The sequence below is a fragment of the Rhodnius prolixus genome, unplaced genomic scaffold (genome assembly GCF_049639745.1).
Source record: "Rhodnius prolixus isolate KJV_2025 unplaced genomic scaffold, Rpr scaffold_4, whole genome shotgun sequence".
In the NCBI taxonomy this organism is placed as follows: domain Eukaryota; kingdom Metazoa; phylum Arthropoda; class Insecta; order Hemiptera; family Reduviidae; genus Rhodnius; species Rhodnius prolixus.
In genome coordinates this window covers 31,902,412-31,928,747 of record NW_027411614.1, presented here as the reverse complement: position 1 = coordinate 31,928,747, position 26,336 = coordinate 31,902,412, and the positions used below count along the sequence as shown (strand labels likewise).

The 26,336-nt window shown below is 33.0% G+C and overlaps 1 protein-coding gene across 2 annotated transcripts in view; it reads right to left on the bottom strand.

Annotated features, from left to right (window-relative positions):
* Positions 1-26,336, bottom strand: part of Rgk2 (Rad, Gem/Kir family member 2) — a 99,474-nt gene that overhangs the window by 72,228 nt on the left and 910 nt on the right. The gene's annotated exons all lie outside the window — the stretch shown is intronic.

Genomic DNA, 26,336 nt, shown 5'->3' with positions numbered 1-26,336 from the left:
TATGAAGCGTTTAAATTTGAAATCTAAAAGGCTTTGCCAGTTATTCTACTGATATCTATCTTAAACTACTTAGAACCACTTTTAAGTTTAGGTTGAAGTTTAAGAACATTTACTTGTTAAGTTCCAGCTTATGTTGGAATATAAAATAATTCAACCATTTAGCTTGGATCTTAAATTAATTGGATTTTTGAATCGTTGCTCCAGAATATGTGACGATAATTTCCATTCAAGAAAATCATTATCAAATAGCAATATGGAGCCCCTACATCTTAGATATAAGTGACCTTAATATACTTTAGGACACAATCAATAAAGTTGTGCATTTTACTGAACTACATCACTCGAAATTTAGATTACAGAACTTACTGCAATAACTCTAATGCATCTGCCATCGGCAATGCATCTTAAACGCGACCTAAATCCCACTCGCTAGCTTATTTCTAAATGCTAGATGCGACCAAGAGTGCAATGAAATTCTCGTTGCTAGGAAAAGCTTTCAAAACAAATTACCTTACGCTAGGAGATTCAGATATATTTTAGAAAAGCAAGCGAATGTAGAGTTAAGAATAATGTAAGTGATTTAGTTTACTCCGTGATTCGTGATTAATATTTCGAAAATGAAAGGAAATTGAGAATTAATTTGTACTTGTAAGTATTAATAAACTCTTCACTGACTAAGATAATTTAATTACGATAATCTAAATCAAGGACAGTCAACAAATTGATCTTCTTCTTTAGATGATCTAGTAGAAAGAGAGACTACAAGGAATATCAAATGATATGTAATTTTACAAAGTTGGGAGGCGGAAACAATTAATATTAGACAGGAAACGAACAAACTAAAGCAGTGCATTTCACAATTAGCAATCTTGCCCAACAATAGTATCACTTTTAGCCACAAAAGCATTTTATTTCTAAAAAAAAAAATAAAAGAATTGATTTCATTCATTCTATTATTTTTTTTGCGTTTATTTTTGCTACAATCAGCACGTTGGCGCTATAAGTAACAGTGATAACAGAAACAATGATGCATACGATTGGAGAAGTTACCCAGTGGTAAAACACTCCAAAACATTAGACTGTTAGCCACTCTCTTCACTAGAGAGGAGATCACGAGGCCACTGTCTTTTAAGACGTCTTGTCCGGGTTAACAGGAAGAGTTCTTGAAGAAAGATTTTTAGCTAGAGGATTTATGTGAGATTGCAGGTTGAGGTGGAATTTTCTGTATCTTGTTTTAGCAAATTACGTGACAAAAGGAACATGAATGAAGGTCCGTGTGTTGGAGACAAAATGGAGCGTGTACAATAGTTCGAAGTATTTTAGATTGCAGAGATTGAATCCTTTGGAGATTGGAGCGTTTGGTTGAACCCTACAGCTCTATTCCATACGCCCAGATGGGCTTTAAAATAATAGTACAAAATTAGTCCTTTGTTGTCCAGAGAGAGTTTTGATCTATCGTCTAAGATTCTTTTAAATAGTCGATAACGTCTGTGTATTTCTGTACTTTTAAGTCTAGTTTTGGTGTTCCAAGAAAGTCTTCGGCCTTTTAAGTAGTCGAAGGCGTCTGTTTAGTTCTGTTCTTTTTAGTCTAGTTTGGGGTCATTCTATTATAGCAAGTAGAAACCAATGTTTTCTTTTAATAATACTCAATAAATTCTGCTTTTTGAATTTTAGAAATAAATGATTATTCGAACAAAATTTCTTCAAGAATTCTTTAAAATAGAAATGGCTAACTTTTGAAGTGTGGAGGCCAGAATTAGTGCACAAGTGTTATCGAACGCTGCTTTAACCCATCCTACAATGACCATGTAAGCCTAAAGCTCGCTTAATCATTTATTCCTTAAAATTAATGATCAAATAATTTTTGTGACTCCTTACAAATTAATGACTGATAATGGGGTTTTTCTTGATAATAACAAATAGTATTTACTAAAAATCTTAAATAAAAACGCTATAATATATAATAAATCTAAAATCTAAAATCGTTATTTAATATTCAAATTGTGAATCTGCCAAACACAGACCTTTCTCTTCTTGTATTTCTAGCAATAATTCACAGATTTAGAAATTTTATTAAAACCAAAAGTATTTATCACTTAAATATAACTGGTGGAAAATGTACTTAGAATTTTCTACCAATGATTTATGATTGGATCTGTCATTTAGCGAGCCCTTCAGTTTTCTTTATTTTTCAATCTCTCCTTCCTAATAAAACCCAAGGAATAAGATCTCAGAGCTGTCAAAGAATAATTTACTTTGAGAAATGTTCGAAAAAAACTATATGTTTATATCAAAGCAGAATATAAAAGCAAAGAAAAGGGATTTTTAAGGTTTTCACATCCGATCTAAATGTACAGTGGTCAAAAAAAGTATTCATACACTAAGTTTTTTTACTTTATCTACTGAACTTTTGTTTCTAGGATGACTATTTCTTCAGCACTGAAATACAAGATAGTAACAATGAATTTAATGCTCTCATTTTCTCTTAAAAACATAAAGAATTGATTGAAAAAGCAGAAAAATAATTTATTGGATGCAAAATAAGTATTCGTACACTAAGTCTGAACGCTATAATTAACGCAAAACTAAGACCTAATATTTTGTAAGCAATCCCTTTGCATTGGTTATAGGCTGAAGCCTCCTTGGCATACAAGGGTCGTTTGAAAAGTGCAAAAATAAAAACTACTTAATTTTTTGGGGTAAACCTTTTTTATTTTTCAACATAGTCTCCTTTTAGGCTTATACACTTCGTCCAACGCTGCTCTAGTTTGTTGATCCCTTCCGAATAATAGGATTTGTCCAAGTCTGAAAAATAGCCATTCGTTTCTGCAATCACCTCCTCGTTTGAATAAAATCTTTTTCCCGCCAGTCATTTCTTCATATTGAGGAACAAATAGTAGTCCGAGGGAGCCAAGTCTGGAGAATACGGGGGATGTGAAACGAGTTGGAACCCTATTTCCATTAATTTTGCGACCACAACTGCTGAGGTGTGAGCTGGTGCGTTGTCGTGATGGAAAAGGACTTTTTTGTGGGCTAATCGTGGGCGTTTTTCTTGCAGCTCGGTTTTCAAACGGTCCAATAACGATGAATAATATGCACCTGTAATAGTTTTACCCTTTTCCAGATAGTCGATGAGGATTATTCCTTGCGAATCCCAAAAGACAGTCGCCATAATCTTTCCGGCCGAAGGAACGGTCTTCGCCTTTTTTGGCGCAGATTCCCCCTTGGTAACCCATTGTTTAGATTGTTCTTTGGTCTCAGGAGTGTAGTGATGTATCCATGTTTCATCCACAGTGATGAAACGACGCTTAAAGTCCTGCGGATTCTTCTGGAACAGCTGCAAACCGTGCTTGCAACACTTCACACGATTTCGTTTTTGGTCAAGCGTGAGCAATCGCGGCACCCATCATTCGAGATGCCCACAGCACTAGCAATCTCACGCACCTTCACTCTTCTGTCATCCATCACCATATCATGGATTTTATCAATGATTTCTGGATAGTAACCTCAACAGGGCGTCCAGAACGTTCAGCGTCACTTGTGCCCATATGGCCACTCCGAAAATTTTGAAACCACTTATAAACTGTTCTAATCGAAGGTGCAGAGTCACCATAATGTTTATCAAGCTTCTCTTTAGTCTCCTGAGGCGTTTTGCCTTTCATAAAGTAGTGTTTAATCAACACACGAAATTCTTTTTCGTCCATTTTTTGAAAATCACTCGACTTCCTCGATTTAAACGAATGCCAAACACAAAGAAATAGACCGATCTGGCTGAAACTTGGTGTGTTCTTCCAAGAGATGCTACTAACTAAACATAACCTCGATACGCGCCAGTAGTGCTATCTCTCTGACTTTGCACGGACTTTTCAAACGACCCTCGTAGATTCCACCAGGTTTAGTGTCTCTTGAGAAGTGATTACTGCCCATGATTTCTTTAAGTTGGTTATGATCTCTTTTCTGGAAGAACATTTCAATTTTCGAATTTTTCGCTCCAAATAAGATCATATATTTTCAATAAGGTTTATATACGGAGACCGTGGAGGGGTGAGAAGTTGTTTCCGGGCATTATAAAGCAGCCATTCCTTCGTTTTTTGGTCAGTATGTTTGGGATCGTTATCCTGTTGAAATAAGTATGCGCTTTCGATCCCCAATTTACCAGCACTTTTGCTTAAATTATGGCGGAGTATGTCCACGTACCTTTCAGCGTTAAGAGTTCCATCGATGACGACAAGTCCTCACCCTTCCACAGCACTCATGCAGCCCCATACCATCACGCTGCCTCCTCCTTGCTGTACAGTTTTTATTATTTTTTTGGTTCAAGTTCCCTATTACTTATAAATTGTTTTTCTGTTTTTTAATCAATTCTTTATGTTTAGAAAAGAAAATGAGAGCATTAAATTCATTGTTACTATCTTCGATTTCAGTGCTGAAGAAATAGTCATCCTAGAAACAAAAGTTCAGTAGATAAAGTAAAAAAACTTAGTGTATGAATACTTTTTTTGACCACTGTATGTAGTATTACATAATGTTACATAAAGTATATCATTGGTGCAATAATAATAATAAAATCAAGTGAGAATTCCATCAGCAAAGGTAAATATTTTGTAAAACGGAATGAAAAGGAGTTGAAAATTGCGTGTGACCTTGAGGAACAAACCACAGACCATGAACAAAAGTTGTTTCAAAAAAGAGAACAGAACAGACCTTCCTTTCATGATTTCTTACGTATAGGTTATGAATTATTAATTATATGAATTATAAAAAAAATAAGGGACCAAGTATTCATAACACTGAATGCTATTATTACAATTTTATACAGTAAGTTTTCTTACTTGACATTTCACTTAGCTTTTACAGGGCTCTAATTGCACGTAAATGTAGCTGGGGGGTTATTTCTAATGCCTGGTAAACTATCCCAGCTACCTGGGAAATCTGGAGCCCCTACCTGTGCTAGGCATTTAATTTTCCACAAGTGTTATATACAGGGTGATCCATTTAAAACGCACCAATCGCTAATAACTTTTTAGAAAAGCGGAATTTCGAAAAAACCCACGAAGTAAACTATATTTTTTTTGGTCTAGTTTTCAAATTTTTTATTCCCAATACTGAATCTTTATTTTTGGCGGAGTTAAGGCTAAAAACCTGAGTTAAAAAAAAACTGTGAAAAACGACGTTGACCTCGTTTCGATATCCTTAATATTAGCCGAGATATTTAAGATCAAAGTTACAATTTTATCTATTCGTGAACGGTTTTTAATATTATTTCTTTAATTTTTAAGTAATAAGAATGACTGCAAACGCGAGATTCGAACTGGGTATCTCCCACTTACAAAGCTACACTCTTGACCACTAAACCAACACTGGCAAGATATTCTTACCGTAATCATAGGTCAAGAAGTCTTGCATACTGGGTACATTAAAATGATGTGATTGCTTTTATTTGATGATAAAACAAATTTGTCCTGATTCACCCACAACCATTACATTACACTACATGTTTTAAAATCTTCAATTATTATTATTTTTGTTCTTTGCGTCACCAATAACAATTTTTGCAGTCAGAGGACCTCCCAAAACGTGTATTTCTGGTGGAAAATTAATACTGGAAACCGTTCACGAATAGATAAAATTGTAACTTTGATCTTAAATATCTCGAATATTAAGGATATCGAAACGAGGTTAACGTCATTTTTCACAGTTTTTTTTTTACAGAATTCCGCTTTCCTAAAAAGTTATTAGTGATTGGTGCGTTTTAAATGGATCACCCTGTACATATATAGATATGTATATAAAAATGGCTACCCCCAAAATCAAAAACATAATCAAAAACTCCATAGAAATTCTTGGAAGTTTGAGGAGTCTACAATGTCGTTAGACTAGTTCTAAGCACTCCTCGCAAAACTGACCCAAGATAATCCAAAATTAGTCTCAAATTAAAAGAGTTGGGAGTAATCTGAGAAGAGTACACACCTCTTCAATACTAGTATAACCACCAAGGCCATCCGTGGAAGTAACCAAGAATTAAGGAGCCACAAATTGGAATAAATTCCTCCATGGTGCCAAACACCTACCCTATTACATTAGGGAAGATACCTGTCCACCTCAACGACTGGAAACCATCTAGGTTCTATAGAACATTCCCAAGAAAAGAGGGGAACCGTTAGATTGATTGAGATCTACTCTTTTTAACCTTAATTCTCCTCTTTCACAAACTTCTCTTTAGAGTTAATTCTAGGTGTTTATCCGGAAGGCACCAATAGGCGATAGAAATTGCATTTCGCCCCACATTTCTCTTAATTTAGGTCGTTTAGTTCTTTTTTTTCCAAATGTTATAATAGTTTGTCCAGTATAAGGGTAACTAATTTTTTGTAACATGAGTTAATTGAATATATTGATGTGGTGCTTGTTGGAGGAGTCTTTGACTTCATTACACATTATATGTATGTGTTTTAAATAGTTATTTATGTGAGGAATAAATCGGTGTCAATTTGTACAGCCTAGAATAGTATAGTCTACAATTTTTACGGTGTTGTTATCAAGGGCAAAACCAAGTTTGCTTTCTCGGAGATTTTGTACTTAGTTTTTCTAGCTTTTCTTTAATTAATTAATGGCGCATGTTTTTCTGTTTCATCTACACATTCAGTGGATAACTGTTTTCTAGCTAGTTGCATACCCTTTCTTTTACTGTTGAATAAGTTAAAATTTCACTTTACTTATCATTAAACCAAAACTTAATACTTCAATTACATTGTGCCCATCTCACAATTTAATTCCAAATAAAGATATAAAGTAAAGCAATCGCCTATTTTTTTCAGGCGGGCTTAACGACCAACTAAATTACTAAATAAATAAATTCATAACCGTTTTTGCAAACTTGAAGTGAAGCCATCCATCTTAAACAACAAGGAACAATAACTTGCTGGCCCTAACAGAAAATATTAAGTTAAAACTAACTTTCTGTAATGTTTTACTTGAATCAAAAAGATAGCTGCTTTTATTTAAATAACAATAAAAAAATGTCAAGAGAACTTATTGCTGGTACTTAATAGAGTATCAATCTTAAGAGAAAGGTAGATACTAAGTAAAACATCTAAAGAGGAAGATCACTGTACTAACTTTGCTCATCTAAAATGGGTGGATGGGACAATGGAAGATACGAAAAATTTGTTGAGACGATAAATTCTTAAAGTCCAGTTAAGAAACGCAAAAAAATAGCTTCAACAAACTGAGAATCAAACTTAAACCCAAAAATCCTTAATCGTAGTTAACCAGTTAAGTGCGTACGACGTGTATACTCGTGAAAAATATAAAATTGCCATTAACTATAAAAACTCGAAATTTTAATAAAATACAATAAGAATATTATTTGATGGGATGTTTCCTTTATCTTACCAATAGCACTGCCAAGTATTTTATACGATGGGAGGTGGTGGGAGCTACCCAAATGATAAGTGGTTGGAACATGTTTGGTCTCCGCATTAGAGATTGGGAATTACGCACACAAATAGAAGTTCTCAATCCTTGTGCAATGCCGTTTTTATCTTAGATAGAGGTTCAGGACCTCAGTACGAGCATGATTTCATTTTGTACAGAATTCAAAGCTCTTTTCTTCCTAGTAAAAGCTCTTGCGTCTCTAGTTAACTAGAGCAATGCATACGTGAAGCGTTGCAAGATTTTGAATGAGCACAGAATGCTCTATAATCTCAAGCCCTACAGAAATTGCAGAAAAGTCGCTTGCAGTGACTATTATGACGTTGTAAACTTTTGGTTGTTTTGCCCTGTGTTCGACGTTTATACACGTCATTGTCTGATTTTAATTCCGCACACTGTGGGTGGTTTTTTTAAAACTAAATTCCACGCTTAACTGGATTTAAACCAATATATACACCTGTGTTAATATTGATTTTGCAGCTACATTTATTCAGTTGCATTTTATTTTATTGTTTATTTAAATTTTACGGCTATAATATTTCTCTAAAATATGAGTTTGTAGAGTGTTCTAGTTACATTTTAGGTAAAAATTACCGTTTATGTCTTTATCTAGTAGTGCTGAAACTATGAAGGTTTAAATCAAAAACAGAAATGGGATATTCATTCTCAAAAAAAGAACTTGATAATGTTCTTTAATGATAACTTAATAGTTATCGTTATCATCCTTCATTTACTACCAACTGAAGGATTAGGAGATTAGATGTTAAGGTTTTTGTAAAAATCATTGATTTTCTAATTTGCCAAGTGAAGGATGATAACTATTAAGGACAAAAACAAATCTCTGATGTAGCCAAAACAACTGATGGAACACCCGCATACATATCACTCACTAGAGAAATCCAATAATGTTTGTGTTTGCAACAATCAGATAATCTAACAAAATTAAAGATTGTATAAACCGTAACACTGCCTGTTGCTTAAAACAAAATTGACTTTACTATTCCGATTATTTATTTACATATAAATTACATAATAAATTAGATTAAAATATAATATCTCAAAAAGAAAGTTAGATAATAAAATAATATGGTGGCCAAAAACCCTCTTTAAGAAAACAACAATTAATACAGTAGAGTAGAGTAAGCAAAATAAAATAAGTGTAGCACGCGAGAAAACGATTTAAATTAGTTCTTATTTGAGTTGAGATAAGGCTTAGCCAATGACTAGAAGTTTTATAAAATGAGGGTATTTTTGCATGAATCATTTAGCGCATAATTTTTTTTTTACCATATATTGTTTTCTTTATTGCAAATGGTGTCGTCAACATTTCTTGAAAGATATATTGGAGTAATGATTTCAAATTTCACTAAAGCAGGTATTCAACCACTTCTGTGTTCCACTTATCAGTCCAAAACGAAATTTTTGACTCTTTAGGTAGCCTCAAGACAAGTTCGTTTGATAATGTTAACTCTTAGCTGCTCGTGTTCTTATGTGAAGTCGCCTCTAGCGATTAGCCCTTATCAGTCACACATCCCTTGAATTTAACTTCTCTTCCCTTAAGTCTTTTCGCCAATCGCCAGGCCTCATTCATTTAACAAAACATTATCACTTTATTAAATCCAAAACCTCGAAGAAGGTTCTCATCCAGTTTCATTGATTAGTAAAGTAAGTAAAGTAAAGTAATCGCCTATTTTTTCAGGCGGGGCTTAACGTCCAACTACCATTTACTAGGTGTCGTGGACGGAGGCGACTAGCAAACGTACTTTACTATTTCTCATTTAACCATTAAATAAAATCCAAGGCCAAGACCGGGAATCGAACCCAGTACCGCAATGCATATTAGCTTTGCAGGTCTCGCCTCTTAACCCGCTCGGATACCGTGGCGCCTTTAGTTTCATTGATTATAATCATTAATAATATAATATAATAATTATTACAGAATAGTTAACTTCGGCCTGTTTTGTTTACCAGCTGACTTCTCTGAAAATCCATTAAGTATATTTTTTACTGGATACGATGTTTCAAATAAGAGGATTGAGTGTGTCTTGTCTTATTCCCAAAGTTATCTTCCTTTCGTTTAGTCCATGTTTTCTCCCTTACTTCTACTAATCCGAGATACTTTTTTCTACTAATCAGATGATACCATTCAGCTTAAATATTGTTAACTAGTACTAAGGATTCAAGATTGGCGAGGAATTGGTCAAATAAAAACAACAACTCGTCTTTTTGCCAACGTTTCGACAAATATATTGTCTTCTTCAGGGCCTGGATATTACAAATACAAAAATATAAACAATTTAGAGAATCAGTAACATAGAAAATCAGTAAAAAATCAGTAAAAGTAAAAGTAAAAAAAAAAAGAAAAAGTAATCGCCTATTTTTTCAGGCGGGGCTTAACGCCCAACTACCACTTAGGTGTCGTGGACGGAGGCGACTAGCAAACATACTTTACTGTAAAATTTCTTTTATTAACCATTAAATAAAATCCAAGGGCTAAAGACCGGGAATCGAACTCAGAGCCACAATACATATTAGCGTCGCAGGTCTCGCCTCTAACCGCTCGGCTACCGTGGCGCCTAACAATAAAAATCAGTTATATAAAAATAAATAAAATAAAATACATTTTTTACAATTATTGGAACTTACGTGGCTATGCGGGTTGATGGAGTTATAAAAAAACTTTTTCAAAAAAGACCCTGAAGAAGACAATATATTTGTCGAAACGTTGGCAAAACGACGAGTTGTGGCTTTTATTTGACCGATTCCTCGCCAATCTTGAATCCTTAGATCAATAATTTACGGTCAAGAAACCTAGATAGACTAAACTGCATTACTTGTAGAAGTAGTTTGCAGGTTTTAAATATTTTCCTCGCTATGTTCACCGTATTCATTATGCTACCCTTCAATTTGGTTTATGATTTATCATTTTTACCTGATATCTGGTCGTCAGCACTTTCCCTAATATCCCTTGATAGAGTCAAGAAAGCATTTTTTAGATTTATAAAAATTACACTTCATTTCAGATCCATCATAATGCGTTACTTATTATTAAATAATGCGTTTGTGCATTTTTTTTTTTTTTATCTTGTGAGTGATTTTCTAAGTGGCTTTAACAGCATATCCTTTATATTTGAAGCACAATTTATAAATCCTTCCTTGTGTAAAAGACTCATTGTATTTCTCTTAATTTTTTGTAAGATTTCTCTGTTCTTAAGATTTGATTCACTACTTTTATGAGAAGTAAACTGAATTCCTCTAACACTTAAGAAGTCTGAGATTACTTCCTTCATTTCTAAAAACCTGATTGTATTTATTTTAATAAAATAAATCTCGTCATTTCTATTTTTACGTGCAAAAAAAGTCGTTATCTTCCAACTATTTTTGGTAAGTTTCTATTTGTCCTTGGTTCATCTATTAATTAATTTTTTTGAGCGATGATTTAAAATATTATTTCCAATCCTTCATCTGTATTTTGCTAAATTCTGCGGCTTTTTACAGTTGATCCGATCTAATCTTCCACAACCTGAGTGACTATTTGTGTAAGAACATCTTTTTCCTATTTCTCATTTTTATCCGTACTTATTTTCCCATCATTAAATAATATTTCCTTCGTGGTAGTCAACTGCTCTCAGAAGATGTTTCTTCTTATCAGTTTATCATTATCCATTTTCATCAATATCATTCCCCTCTTAAAGCTATCGTACATTCGCTAGCTTCTTTGTTGATCGATTTATTTATTATCTTTAACCTTTGGTCATGTCCTGTTTCCTATAAATTCGTCTATTACCTGTTACTTTTTGAGTCCTTTCATTATACACTCTGTATTTATATTGTACTATCTTCTTCTTAGAGTTTTACTTGCAAGTTTTTCGTTCGCCATTTTCTGTCTCCAATTTCCAATTATTTATTTTTGCTTGTTTAGCACAAATAGGTTTTTCAAAGAACGTGTTAACATTCTGCTTCAACCTCCAAACTTAGGACCAGATAGTTTAATTCAGGAGTTTGCTCCCACCAGTAATATTCAGTAATATTGTTGCTTTAACATCCTTTTCCCATATACCGGGATGGAAATCTGTAGCCTGTTTTTTATTCCGGCTCCAATATAAGATACCTTGTTCTATCCTCATTGGGTTTATAAGGCGAGCTTTCTATCCTATTGTTTAGTATCTTTTAGAATTATACAAAACTTTAGAATGATTGCAGAAATAGATTGGGAGAATGGCCAGAAGCTGATAATCAAGTTTACTTCCTTATTTTTGAGTGGTAATGTTTTTTTTGTGTGCGTATCGCGTCATTTACACCTGTGAATTCAAAATTTTATTTAAACAAAATATAAAGCAATACAAGGTTTATTTATCTAGATTGATATTTAAGTTCGTTACCTAGCTGAAAACTAATTTACATTTACACATAGTATAACCTAGAAACATAATTTCCTTCAATTATAACGATATTGCGCACTTTTATCTTGACATTTTTTTCTTTTAATATTTCAGTACGATAAACGTTGCGAAATGGGTCAATTACTAAAAGAAAAAAGCAAATAAATAAATAAAATAATAATTTTAAACATGTATAAACAAAAATATGCAAACGATTGCTTGCAAGTTGTGCAATCAAGGCAATCGCTTAAAAAATCTAAGGCGCACAGAGCTTTTTTCAGTGATTTGCCAGCCCCAAAACAGTGTTCTTTCGTTACAGATGACACTATCACCGAACTATGATCAGGAGCTCCTAAAAAAGAGTTTTTGTTAAAATTGAGAAGTTAGGGCCATTTACGGTGCACCTGCCATTTTGGTACAAGTGGCATCTTGCAAAAAATTACATACTGTTTTTTAATTTCAATTATTAAACTGAGAAATATCACCAGCGTTTCAGTCAACATTTATTAAATTTACTCTGTCATAAAAGTGATTACTAAAAACAATTAAAACAATTATTTAAAAAGCTGTGGGAAAACTTACTAAGAAGATTCTAGTAAAATTATTGGAAAAGAAATACGCGGATGAGTTAGGCGGTATAATGCTCTTAAAAAAACTGCATTAAACATAAAAAGTCAATTACACCAACTAATATTCCATAACAAAAAAATAAAATATAGTTATTCAGGTGGCTTTTCGTTAATTTGAGTTGGGTTTATGTAATGTTATGAGCACGGACTTGTTACATGAGAGGTGCTCTAGTTTCTATTTGTTGGCAAATTGTGAAGTACTTTTGTCTGTGATGGAACACTGAATCTGGTGGTTGGACATTAAGCCCACTTGAGAAAATGAGCATTACAATACTTTTTTGGGGATAATTTTGTTTAAGCTGCTTGGGCTTTATCTCCCATTTAAATTGTGGCTTGTTTAGTAACATTCAATGGATTATCTAAATGACTAACAAAAATCTAAGAGAATTTTATAGTTTTCAAACCATTGATGATTTGTTTATTGAAAATAATTTATTATTTACAAATTGTGAATAACTGATTATTTTTTAAATTTAAAATGTTTTGATTTACAGTCTAAAAAGACTCATAATTGGCAGTAACTAAACTGTTTCAGTTGGTACGAACTACGAACTTAACCTGTAGGCCTTGAATAGCAAATTGAGAGAAATGAAATAAAATCAGACAATATGAGTGGAAGCGCCACAGGAATTAGCTGAATTCTAATTAAATAGTGAATTGAAATCAGTAGGAAATTCCAAATAATTGTACTAGGCCTTTTGACAAGTTTCTCATCCATCAAGTGGCTCACGGTAGGATTTGAAGGAGATCTGTCGATTAATAATCAGTTAACTGCAATTATATCCCCCGCATCTATAATTATTCTCTAGATAATGGTGGTTGATTGCACAAATGGTGCTATATAATATCAGTAATTTTACATCTAAGCTTTTAAATTCATTATTTGTTACCAACTAAATACGTGATTTGCCATACTAATATTTTAGTTAAATTTTAAATTGTTACGCAAATCAAAGTGTGTGTCTTGTGCGAGCTAAAACTAATAACATTACTACTTCGATCAATTTCCTTCATAATTCCTTCAAAAACACCATATTTCGAATGTGGCCCGGTATTCATTGATCTTAAACCTTAAAACTCGTAAGACTTTTGTTGCTTTTTAGATAAAAATCGAATAGAAAGAACATTTTCAAGCGGACAAAGTAGGTAATCATGACAAAATCGATACTAACATTGTATGGAGCTCATGCAAACTATATTTCCTTATTTAAGTAAATTTTTTTTTCCTTATTTTTACCTAGGTTGTAATGTTTTACATGCCTTAAAATGAGAGTGGCACTATATTGTCATTATCAAAACTTGCTCACCGTTAATAAGATTTTTGATAGAGCTAAAACAAAATACATAGTAATTTTTTACTTAAATCTGAATTGTAAATAGCAATTATTAAAAATAGATAAGTCCCGGGTCAAAAATATTCCGAACTTTTCGTTATTAAGGTTGCGAATCAAAAGTTTTATAGAAAATATTTAAAGTCATTTAATCTGGGAATTCGTATTAGTCTTTTAAAAAAGGATACTAGTAAGATTGCATAAGTTTAAGAACCCAGAATCCTTAATAATAGTAGCACGTTGCAAATTACTCCTTAATCACGAAGCAATAATCATAAATAGTTCGGCCATTGAGCATTATGACTGCTTGTTCTAATGTGATCTTGAAAGACCATTAATTTACAGATGCAACCAATTTTTTTCTCTTTATTTAAAGCTCACCAGTCCTTTTCAACAGCAGAGTTTAGGTTACATTTGATGGTGTAATTTCGAAGATATTTAACTCGAAAGCAGGGATCTACTGCCCCTAGCTGCAGAGTTAATCGCCACCCTTTTCTCAAGTGCTTAGTCTCTCTTATCTATTATTAGCTTTACTACAGGAATGGGATGGAGCCCAATTAATTAATTGACGGAATTGGCTTTGCCCTGAGGTTAGTTAAGAGAACTTGAGGGCCTATCCTCTCTCAAAAGAAGGTAGTTCTGTACGTTTCTTACAATATATATATTTTTTATGTTTCATGCCATTTTCTAAGAAAAAAACCATCAAATTTAAGAGAGGTAAGGATAAATCAATTAAATTGGACCAATAATAAGAGAGAAATATAGTTGATTGACATTTGAAAATTATCAAATTGGTTTAATTTTAAAATCTTAAATTATACCATCGCTTTAATCGCAAAGTAAGGCATTTTGTTTATGGAATATTCTCTTTGGATTAGTATATTTATTATTTATTTATTTTAACCTTAACTCTTTAGAAGGTATAGGAAAAAAAGACTTGAAGAATAAATAGAACAAAATGGCCAATTCTGGAGTGCAAAAAGTTTTCTTTTCCACATATAAGGGGGTAGAACCTTCACTTTAAGCATGGCCAGTTCAATTTGGCATGCCTGAATAGAAATAATGTGGGCGAATATATACACTGAAAAACTTTTAACAGCCTAGGGTTTGCCTTTAGCTGAAAAACATCTGTCAAAAGTGATCTATCACTTCCATTTAAGCTGGTATAGGTTTTCGGTTTTCCTACTTCGATCTGAACTTGTAAGTTTTTTTTTTTTGAAGAATAGAATTAAATCTACCAACTGTAAAATATTGGCGAGCTGCAGCATCTAGAGTAGGATGTTCAAAACTAATTACAACAACTGCTCACACCATCATAACTTTAATGACTCACGAGATTAATGATATTTTTCTCTTGAGAAATTAACATAACTGGACAGTGAACTGTAAGAAGCTCCTTGGAATAGAAAATCAGCAGCTGGATTCAAACCCGGGATCTCTGCGTTGGGATACAGTTTGCTGATCACACAGCTAATCCCTTCTCTAAAACATTGCTGGTTAGTATTGTAACGAAGTTGACCTGAGGAGAGAAGAAAGGCCTAGATTGTTCTGGGAGTTGAGCGACCAAAGTCGGTAAAGATTTACCACTGGATAAACAAAAGTCAAGGCTTTATCTGAGCTGGAAAAGAAAGGGGCTAGATTGTTCAAGGAGTTTAGTGACCATAGCCTATAACGGTCCACCGCTGTGCAAAAGCAAGCTAAGGGAGCGGCCCCAGTTGGGGTGGAGGCAGTATGTGTTTTCCCCAGCCAGTGAGTGGCAGGTGGAAGTGAGACAGATGGAGTTAAGAGTGAAACAGACTGAGTTGGAGTGGGGCAGTCGCAGTTAAAGGGAGGCAGACACAGCTGGAGTCGGTCTGTTTGGAGAGACACTTTGGAAGTGACAGTTTTTAAGAGAGTCAGTGTTGCGGAGTGCTTCAGAGTTAGCCAGTCGGGCAGTTAGTTAGTGAGTAGAGCTTTGTTAGTGCAGCTGAGACTAGTGCAATTCGGTGCAGTGCGGACCAGTGGTCAGTCGTGGAACAGTTTTATGGTGTTACGTATTGAGTAAGTAACAGTAAACTGCTGTGGCTGTTGTAAATGGTAACTGTAATGAATAGCGTTAGTTGCTAGTAAATTTTAATGTGTTAATAAATCAAATTACTACTTATAAGTATAGCGAGTTTTATTATTTATCGAACCCACATAAATTAAATTAACTAGTAGTGCTGCACGAGAAACGAGACAAATCTCGGTACCGAGACCGAGACCGAGATCGAGATCGAGACATGATATATATCTCGTCGAGAAATCTCGGTCTCGTCTCGGTTTTTCAATATTAATTTTTAGCTACAAAATTATAAAATTGTGTTCTTTATTAATAAATAATCATTACGGGTATTGAATTAATTATTAAAAGATACGATTTTATTATATATGTTCAATATTACTACATCTATTTGACTTCGAATTACATAAGTAAAGTAAGCAAAGTAAAGTAATCGCCTATTTTTTCAGGCGGGGCTTTACATCCAACTACCAGTTAGGTGTCGCGGACGGAGGCGACTAGCAAACATACTTTACTGTAAATTTCTCATATTAACCATATTCCAAGGCCTAAGACCGGGAATCGAACCCAGTACCACAATTAATATTCATATCTCTTACACATTAGCTTCGCAGGTCTCGCACCGCTCGGCTACCGTAGCGGCCCCCTTCGAATTACATAATTTTTACATAAATTCACTAAATTTCACTATTCATATCATTCATTCATTCAATTTCATAAATTTCACTATTAATAATCTAATACTTTGAACTTTGATATTATTTGAATTATATTTTAGAATTTTGGAATTAGTGAATTTGAAAAAAAAGACTATCTATGCACCTAAAAAATATTGCAACAAATTTTCGTTTTTAAGATACACTTTGCCCAAGCATTGATACATAAAAGAGCTTTTACTGAGTCAGAAGTTAGAGAAGATCTTCTATTGGTCATTATCATCGCAGCTTGCGAAAATAATCTTTCCGATGGCACTGAAGTTGCACAGATACTAAAAATATCTTTTGCCATTCTAGACAAATTTTTGAAGGAATTCTCAAGTGTTTTACACCATTCTAAAATGTCAACGTCTACTGGTGCTTGGTCTAATTTGGTGTAATTAATTATTTCTGTCTTCCATGCTTCGGTGATATTTGCTGATTTTTGAGCAAATGGTGCAAAAATATTGATGCAGTCCTCGTCGTCGTCGTCAAAAGGTGAACCATCAGATTCTTTATCTTCACCAACAGCCATAACTAATGGAGCGGGAAGTTTGTTGGGAGGTGTATTTTTTATTTCACGAATCGACTTGTTATAGCAGGCAGATATGTTATTTGGGTTTTTCATTTGGCGCGTTTTCAACATCTTTTTGAAATTATATAAAGATATATAACAGTAATAGTAATATATGATGCATTGAAGTGTATAAGTAGTTGTCTTCTTTTACACACATTTTCATTACCAATATATAAATTAAAATAATTATTAGAAAATAATAACATTTTTTGAAAAGATTATTAATAGGAAACCGCTTTTAATACTTAAACAAAAATTCAAAAAACCGAGACCGAGACCGAGACTTGAGCGACCGAGACCGAGACCGAGACTGCATAAAGTCTCGCCTTGTCTCGGTCTTGTGCAGCACTATTAACTAGTGGCAGTCACTAGTTGTAAGTAAAGTTTTTAATAAAAGGACAAAAACTATACAGTATTTTGGGGAATTATTTTTTTAAAATAATTTTTTTCAGCCCAAAAATGCAGCTATTGATGATATATCATTCTGAATGATTTAATGAAACTCAATTAGTCTCGAACTACAACAGACACGTGTTTTCTCAGCTTAAGATAAGCTGTTATCATTACGGAACAATCGAATATCCAAAATTTAAACTTCCAGCAACTTTTTATGAATACTAATAACACATCTTAAACAAACTTGATTTATTAATGAATCGAAACTTAGTTTCTATCAATACGAAGATACTTTAAAATAAGTTGAATTCAAGTTGGTGGGAATTCAATTTCGAAAACTGTAGCGATTGTAATATTCCAATTACTAGAAATAAGAGAATGTAAAAAATTTATATTCCTTTTATTTTGAATTTTTATTAAAACATCAATTGAAAGGACGAGGAGGAGAGTAAAGGAAGATTAGGTTTTACTGGAAATTAACTTAATGGCAGCCGTCCATACAGAATCCTTCTCTTTTGAGGAAAGAATCAAGGCGACCTTTTACAAAAAAAGAAAATCTCGTTATGGCCAGGAGAAAAGGATTACCCAGGATAAAGGTGAACTAATTTCACACACTCAATTACAATAAATCCCCCAATTATCCGTCTGCTCTTTTAGAATCCGAATACACCCAGATAATTTCATTATCCTCTTCACAAAGATCGCTCACAACGTTTGGAGCAAGAATTGTATTTATAAAAACCTAACATAAAAGGAAAATATTTAGATGTTCTTAACATTGATTTTTATTTCATTTACAGTTTTTCTAATGAAAAACTGTAAATGAAAAAGTTACTTTAAATAATATAAAACAGTTGCAAAAATTATGAAAGTTTTGAAGGGCTCTAGTTTCAACAGGTAAAAATTGATTTTTTTATCCCCGAGGTAGGGGAAGTAATTATGCAACATTGTAAGCATATTCACTTTTCTGACTTCTTTTGTATTTTTTAATCTCCACTAAGTATAAATAGGCCACTTTATTAAAATGTTTTAAAAAGGTCTTTAAATTAAAGTTAACATTTACAGTCTTTTAAATTAAATTTTCATTCTTTTTTAACTCTTTATATACTTCTAAAGATGGGGTAAAGGATGATGAGATAAAAGAAGATGAATGATACCAAATACGGTTTACAAAGGGGTTCTTATTTATTGACAATATAAGGAAAAGACCCACTCTCTACAAGTTGAAGTAACCAAGGATGAAGCCTTTCATGTTGATATTCAAAGATTTATACAATAGTAGTTATTGCCAACAAAGCGCAATATTTGAAGTACATGTATTTTTGTAGTAAAAATGGAGTTTAATATAAAATTTTTAATGAACAGAATTCATCGTGCAGCGCGGCTGAATTCAAACAATAGCCTAAGTGTTTTATGGATTATAATTGGGAATTCCGAATGAAATTAGAAGGAATAATTGAAGTTTAGAACACAAAATTTTCAAGAAACAAGTTGACTTCTATGTTTTGTAACAGTTTGTAAAGAAAACCACGAATGTTTTTTATTCTTTTCTCGACTACAAAATTTCGAGAGTTTGAGAAATTGATTACGTATAGGGTAAAGTCGGGTGAGATGGCCAATCGGGAGAGATGGCCAACATCCGAAATTTAACCGAAATGTCGTCCAACGGCGCTGCGTGACCTCTCCAGTGATGAACCTTCATGTCTGACTAAAGTGAGTTCATTTTGGTTTGCGACAAAGCGTTATTAATTAACTCAGAGAATAAAAACATTATCGTCTCGACAAAAAGTTTTATGATAGTTGCATATTGCGTGCTGCAGCGAATGTATGTGTCGAAATTTTAGTGTGGTTTTTTACATATTAGGAAAATTCAGTATACATTAATGAATCCTAACTTCTAAAACTGTTAAAAAGTACGCGTTGAGTTATGTTTATCATGATAGCCATCTCTTCCTAGCATTCGGGACAGATGGCCATCAAACAGTAGGGATAGAAGGCCAATTGCTATTTTTTTTTTTTGTAAGAATAAAAAAATGTTTCCCTTAGCATTTTTTCTGAAATTTTTTCCTTATATTATGTTTTTGAGCGTATGAGGTTTCCAAAAATAATAATAAAGTAAGCCTAACCCTTACCAAAAATTTGCAGGCACCCTCCAAATAAAATGGTGGTCATCTCACCCTACTTTACCCTATGGGAACAGGACTTCTGATTTCCTTGCAGCAGTACAAAAATTCGAATAACATTTACATTTAAAAAAAAGAGGAAAAGTTTCGAAGATCAATAAGTTCAAATGTGAAAAGATTTCTTACCGATGTAATCAACTGTGCCCTGGCGTTAATCTTAATATTCTACACACCATTTACCCAATTCGTATCAAAGTTATTTCGCCACAGCCTTCTTTCTAGCTGCTTGCTTTTCCTTCCATTCAATATTCAAGATTCACAAACAAATATTGCTGGCCGATTAAGCCAATAATTTGAAATCAACAAACTTTATAATTAATTCACAACAGAACTGCGAATATAAGACGATCACCGTACTTCTGGAAAAACCTGCTGCTGTTCATTGAACAAATATTCCTACAAATATCTATACGAATATCGCATCATTTTCAGACGTTTAATGAAGATGACGTCATGAATTTGAAAAGCTATTTTCTACTTCATAAAATTGTCCATCCTCTTTTCTTTAGCAGATTTACTTAATTCATTCTAAAGCTAAAGTATCTAAAAGCTTATCAGAAACAAATTCTACAATTTGGGGTAAGATTAGCCACAACAATTTTAATTATATGTCTACTTTCATGCTTATTAAAAATTTTATTTCTATGTTAACAATTTTTCATTGATTAAATATTTTTAGGCACTACATTTTGTGATGAGTTTTTCTATTCAGTTATCGACAAGAAGACAAGAAATGAAATGAAAATTGCTTACAGGGTTTGTTTCAAAGTGAGTCGATGGAAAAACTACCCTAAATTGTTTTAATAAGATATTTAACGCTTAATTTTGAAAGAACACCTACTCAATAACTGAAAACATTGTGGTGTGCAGAATGAATTGTAGAATTTGAAATGCAGCGGATGAAAAAAAGGTAACCTCTAAAGGAAGACGATTATAGTAATATCATTGTCCAGCATCACTTTACCGGTGCAATAATAGCGGCGGATATGAATAATCTCTGTTAAATCTGAGTTTGAGCTCAGGAATTGAGTATTGCACAGACAATACTGGCAGTCAGCGGGCAGTACAAAGAGAAAATCTAAGGGTAGCAAGAATCTCTCTTCCAAGTCCATGGAGTTAACCGCAGTAACTAATTTATTTTTAAATCTGAAATCTAAACTAACCACACCTAACAGATTAACCCTCAACAAGACTTTTCTTAAACCCATCTGGACTTTAGGATCAGAGCTTTGGGGCTCAACTAAACCCTCTAATATCTCCAGCATCCAATTCTTCCAATCAAAAGTCAGCCGCCATATTGTTAGTGCTCCTTATTATCTCACTAACATCATCCTTCACAAAGACCTAAATGTCCATTTTGTCACTGAAACAATCCATTCAAGATTCCTCAATTTCCACAAAAGCCTATCCTGCTATCCCAATTTAACAGCTCGAACTCTTTCCTCATCAACCCATCCTGATAATCCTCCACAACGTCTAAAACGACGTTGGCCTCGTGATTTCCTATCCTAGACCTTTCCAGTCACTAAAATTGCCAAGAGTGTCAGCACTTGCTGATTTCTCTCTTCCTGTGACCGTACGGTTGCGGTGTGCGTCGGCTATGCCGGGCAGCTTTCGCATCCTGTATTGTACTTGTACCATTCACACTTTGCCTGGTGTATTTGTATTTTTATACAGGTAGCAAATAAAAACGAAAAAAGAAAAAAAAAAACATTTTTAGATCTGGAGGAGAATATTTGTTGCATTAACGATTTTAACAAGATATTTGTGTGTACATTAATATAATTATAAATAAATAATCTTTTATATTTTTTTTTAATTTTTCTTTGGTTTCAAAAATTATCACACCTTAAAGAAATAATAATAAAAAAATACCGCACAGTGTTTTTCTAGTTGTTTATAAATTACTTAAAAACAACCCATCGATTGACACTCATTTTTACTCTACATGCTTTCCAATCGAGGTCACACACTAGGATAGATCTGAGGAAAGGTCAATTGGTCAGAATATCCTGTTGGGAATAGCAACGAGGCTCAGCGGTATATCGGCTCTCTATCACATATCCATTAGCACTTTTTCTAGCCCATTTTTAGTTAGTTAGAAAACTGGTTCTTACCACGTTCTCATCTATATTATGGAAATATATTTCTCACATCCCTACTTCACTCTAATAGTGTTTTACTATTAATTCATGTACTTATATAATGATTGGTTTAGAGTGAACATAATTTTTTTTTCTAATACTGCATTAGTCGCAGTATTTACTTTACTTCAGTACTAGTATCAAATATGCTGATATATTCAGTAAGCATATTATTTCTTAATACAACTTTAAAAAGAAATAATGTTATAAAATATTTTAACTTGATAATCTGTTCTTTTACACACGCCTCAGACACCTTATCACTTTCATTGCAGGCTCTGAGGAGTATTAAAGTACAAGCGTGCTCAACAAGATAATGTGATCTTATGAATGCTCTCTCTACGCGCATAACTTAAATTTATGTCTCTTCAGATCCAGGTGTGTAGGTCTCAGTGTTATTTTCGTCACTGAAACCAAGATATTATTAGAGATGACTACTTGTTGATTTTAATTATGCCAGTTTTTTTTATGTTCCAAATAACAATTTCCAGGTGACTGTGTATATGCATAACATATATCGAATTCTGAAAACTCCTCCATAATAATTTTTGTTCATTATTTGTTTGCCACAACGAGAAATTTTTCATCTGAAATATAGTTATTTAACGTGAAAAGTGGAGTAGAGCAACAAATCGCTATTATCTAAAGAGATAGTTTAGAACATCCAATTGGCCATATGTTAGTACATTGGTTTATGAGAAAATACGCGAATATTGGGGCATCTGATTAGTGACTGGTATTGTCCTTCTGCAGAAGATGTTATTTTTTTCTTCTAAAAGACCTAATTCTATAAAAATTTAAAGGGAATAATTAGGGGTATGGAATGAGGGGTTTGTGCACCGCTTGGCCGTATCTTACGGCAGCACAATTAAAAATTGTTTAATTTTGCACATAAAAATCTTGAAATATTTCCGTTGACGGTAGCAGACAATCAAAATTAATCATCAGCCGTTTTTTTCTATTAAAGAAACGCCTAACTTAAGAATTTCTCAATCTAGTTCTAATTCTGTTAAAACTGACATTGTAAGGGATATCGTAACTTTTTAATGAAGACATCCCCCAATAGCTACAGATTCAAAAAGCGAGAAAACCCGAAAGTACGTATGCAGACTCCCAGAAAAAGTCTTCGGCACAGACCAAGGAGGACCTTTCATTCACATAGCCCAATATTGTTTGTTTTTCTTTTCTTTTAAACATGTTCTCAAATTGGTCAACTTATATAAAATTTTTATTATTATTATTTATTTCGTAATCAACAATCTGTATAAAAATATATAATAAATAAATAGGAGGTAAATAAGATGAACTGGTTACATAAAAGTAATGTTTTAACTATAATTTGGTATGTGTTGTATCAATGGAGGCAAAAAATGTATCGTCACTAAAAAATAAACGAGATTTTCTCAGAAAATTTGCTATGAAGATAGAACCGTCTATTGTACTGAGGGTCAGCCCCCTTAGAAGTAAATTTTTAGCCCCTTCTTAGAGTCCTCCAAATATATATAATTCACCGGGAATGTAGCAACAAATTATAGTAGCCAGTTCTTTACTTTTACAGTTTAGCGTTATTCGTACTGTATGCGAGTAAATAAGGTAAGTAAGGTAAATTAAGTGATATTATTTGGTCATTAGTGGATGTAAATATAAAATAAAACTAGAGTTTATGCATTACAGCTCATCAGTAAAATATTTAAAATTATAAAAGTATTCAACAAATGTTAAGTGACTGCCACCCACTAAAGCAGAAAGAGATTTATAGTACTTATTCTAAGTTATTAATAAATAATGAAAATCAAAATTGGAATAACTCCCCGTCTAGTTGTATTTATTTAAATAAATAAATTTGATTGATTAGAAAAATGATTTTGACTGTTTTATAAATAGAAACTGTACGAAAAAGATTTGTCTACCAACAGTACAAATTTTAACATTTGAATGTTACTAGGTCACAACTTACAATGTAGTTCATTCTATGAAATGTATTATTTGCTCTTGTGGCGAGCGAAACAATTCCTTTATGAATGTATTATTTATTACTAACATAATGAGACATTTAAACATTTCACAGCATTTAAATTATTTTAAGGAGCGTTGAATTTGAATTAACCATTTGTTGGAGAAATTTATGTAACTTATTTTGGAGTCACTAAAATGTTTAAATAATTTGGTCTATGTATCTTACTTACTTATTAGCAGAAATTACGTACTATACGTACAAGCATAAACTCTATATTATAACATTACATTAATAATTTTAAAGCATCATTAAGGTGGTACTGCAAACTTTAAGGCAGAGTGCTCAAAACCGAAAAGAATTGAAACCAAACATACGTCTCATTATAGTTTTTGAGGAAATTACGTAAAAATATTACAAAATTTTAAATAAAGTTACGGTTAACTGACTTTTTCAATCACATAGTAGGGGTTGCAGATGCTGTTTTCTGAAACAGAAACTTAGAATAGGACATCTGCTCCAGGTACAAAGTGTTGCATAGCCTACAGGATATTCACTTGGCTAATTCATCAGAAAGATTTTGAGAAGTGTGAGAAGAATTTTCTCTACTTAATTTCAGTAAAATGTCTTCCAACACTGATGGTACTAAGGCATTAATAATATATTCAGTTAGAAAAATTATATGACACTATTTTAGAAATTGTTTCGGTGTATATTTATAATTATTTTAGAATGTTGTACTTGTAATTTACAATGGAACATTACTTCCTGATAAGCTTCGTTTTTCGTTTTGGAACAAGCAACATAATGACAAGAATTCAATTCAAAACGTTGTTCTTGTAAAATATCTTGCAACTTCAATTGGGCCTAGTGCCAAAAGTTGACAATTTATATCCATATTAATTAAACTGATGCATCCAGAAGCAAAATTTTGTGCAGCCATTTACCCCCTCTAACCCCAAACATCGATCAGGCCCTTAATATCCTAGCTGAACTCTTTCCTAGCTCAAAAATTATTAAGCAACATCATGTTCTAAAGCAGAACTCAATGTATCGAAAAACGATGATTGTTAAGCTTAAATTGGGTAGTTCGATTTTGAGCCACAATTATAGTGTGAGGTTCCCTGTTTAGGGAAAACCAGAGGTGTCTCTTTGAGGAAATCAGGTTTAGGACATTCTGCCGGCACAGGTTGGCGATGGCCGAGCATTGGATGTATCGTCTTGTGGATATTGTTCAAATCTAAAGAGGCTCAATTCCGAGACTGGATATTTAGTCACAGACTCAACTTGCATTGGTGTTCTTATCTTTCTTTGGAGTGGTTCAACTATCTTATGAATGTAATCGCAAAAATAAAGTTTGAGATATTTCGAATAGATAGCACCATGCACCTCCGCAATAAGTGTGTTACTTTACTATTCCCTAAACAAAAACTTACTGCTTAAAAAGTAAAGTATAAGTTCATTAAATGACAAAAGAAACACAATTCAGCAAGTACCCAACATTTCATTCATACTTCAGCTCGAAATTTCTGATACCTAGAAGGGTTGTAACAGTCTATGTGATTTATTAAAATCTCATAATTTTTTTTTTTTTTTTTTTTTAATGATTTAAGGCGCGTCAACATCTAAGGTTATTGGCGCCCGGAGCTTTTTTCAGTGCACTGCCGGCCTCCGGACAGTGTTCTCTCACAGACAACACTGTCCATCACCGGACAGTGAGCTGTAAGAAGCTCCTAGGAAGAGAAAATCTAAGGGTCAGCAGCCGGATTCGAACCCGGGACCTCCGCGTGGGAGTCCAGTATGCTAACCTCATAGCTAATCCGTTCCACTCATAACAATTGATACCTTTTTAGTAATTCTACTACATTAAATTTTTATTAACATTGTTTAGAATTTATTAGATTTCATAGACCCTTATGCAGGCATTCATAATTTGTTTTTGTTAAAATGTATATTACATCTTCTTAATGAACTTTATTTTAAATCTATTCCAAATTATTCTTTTGATTTATCTTTATTGTGCTCTTTATTCTGAATAATCATCACACATTCGTACATTAACAGAAAAAAAACCTATCATTATTCTAATTATTGTCGTAATTTGAATCACGGAGTTAAAACGAAATTTCAGTCATGAATTCATTTTACAGATGAATACGAGAGCCCAAATTACATAGCCCAAATTACACACAACTAATAACAAATCATTAACAACTTGTAATAATAATTAATTTCTAAATTATAATTAAATGCAGTCCCTTTGAGTACTTGTAAAGAAGTTTTATAATCAAAAATTAGTAAAATTCTTTAATAATAATTTCCCAAAAATATATAGTATATCTTTATCTGTTTTATATTACCTATTAGATCATTTTTAACGCTAAACTCTTAGATAAAGGATACTTGCTACCAATTTAATCTAAGGCTGCACTTAAACCGATAATGTTAATCGTAAATGTATATTGGAATATTAATTTTTTAAAAAGTGTTTCTTTAATAATTTGTTTTAATTTTTCATCAGCACTTTTTTAAAAATCTGTACATGAATAGTTTTTGGTACCTCCTATTACAAT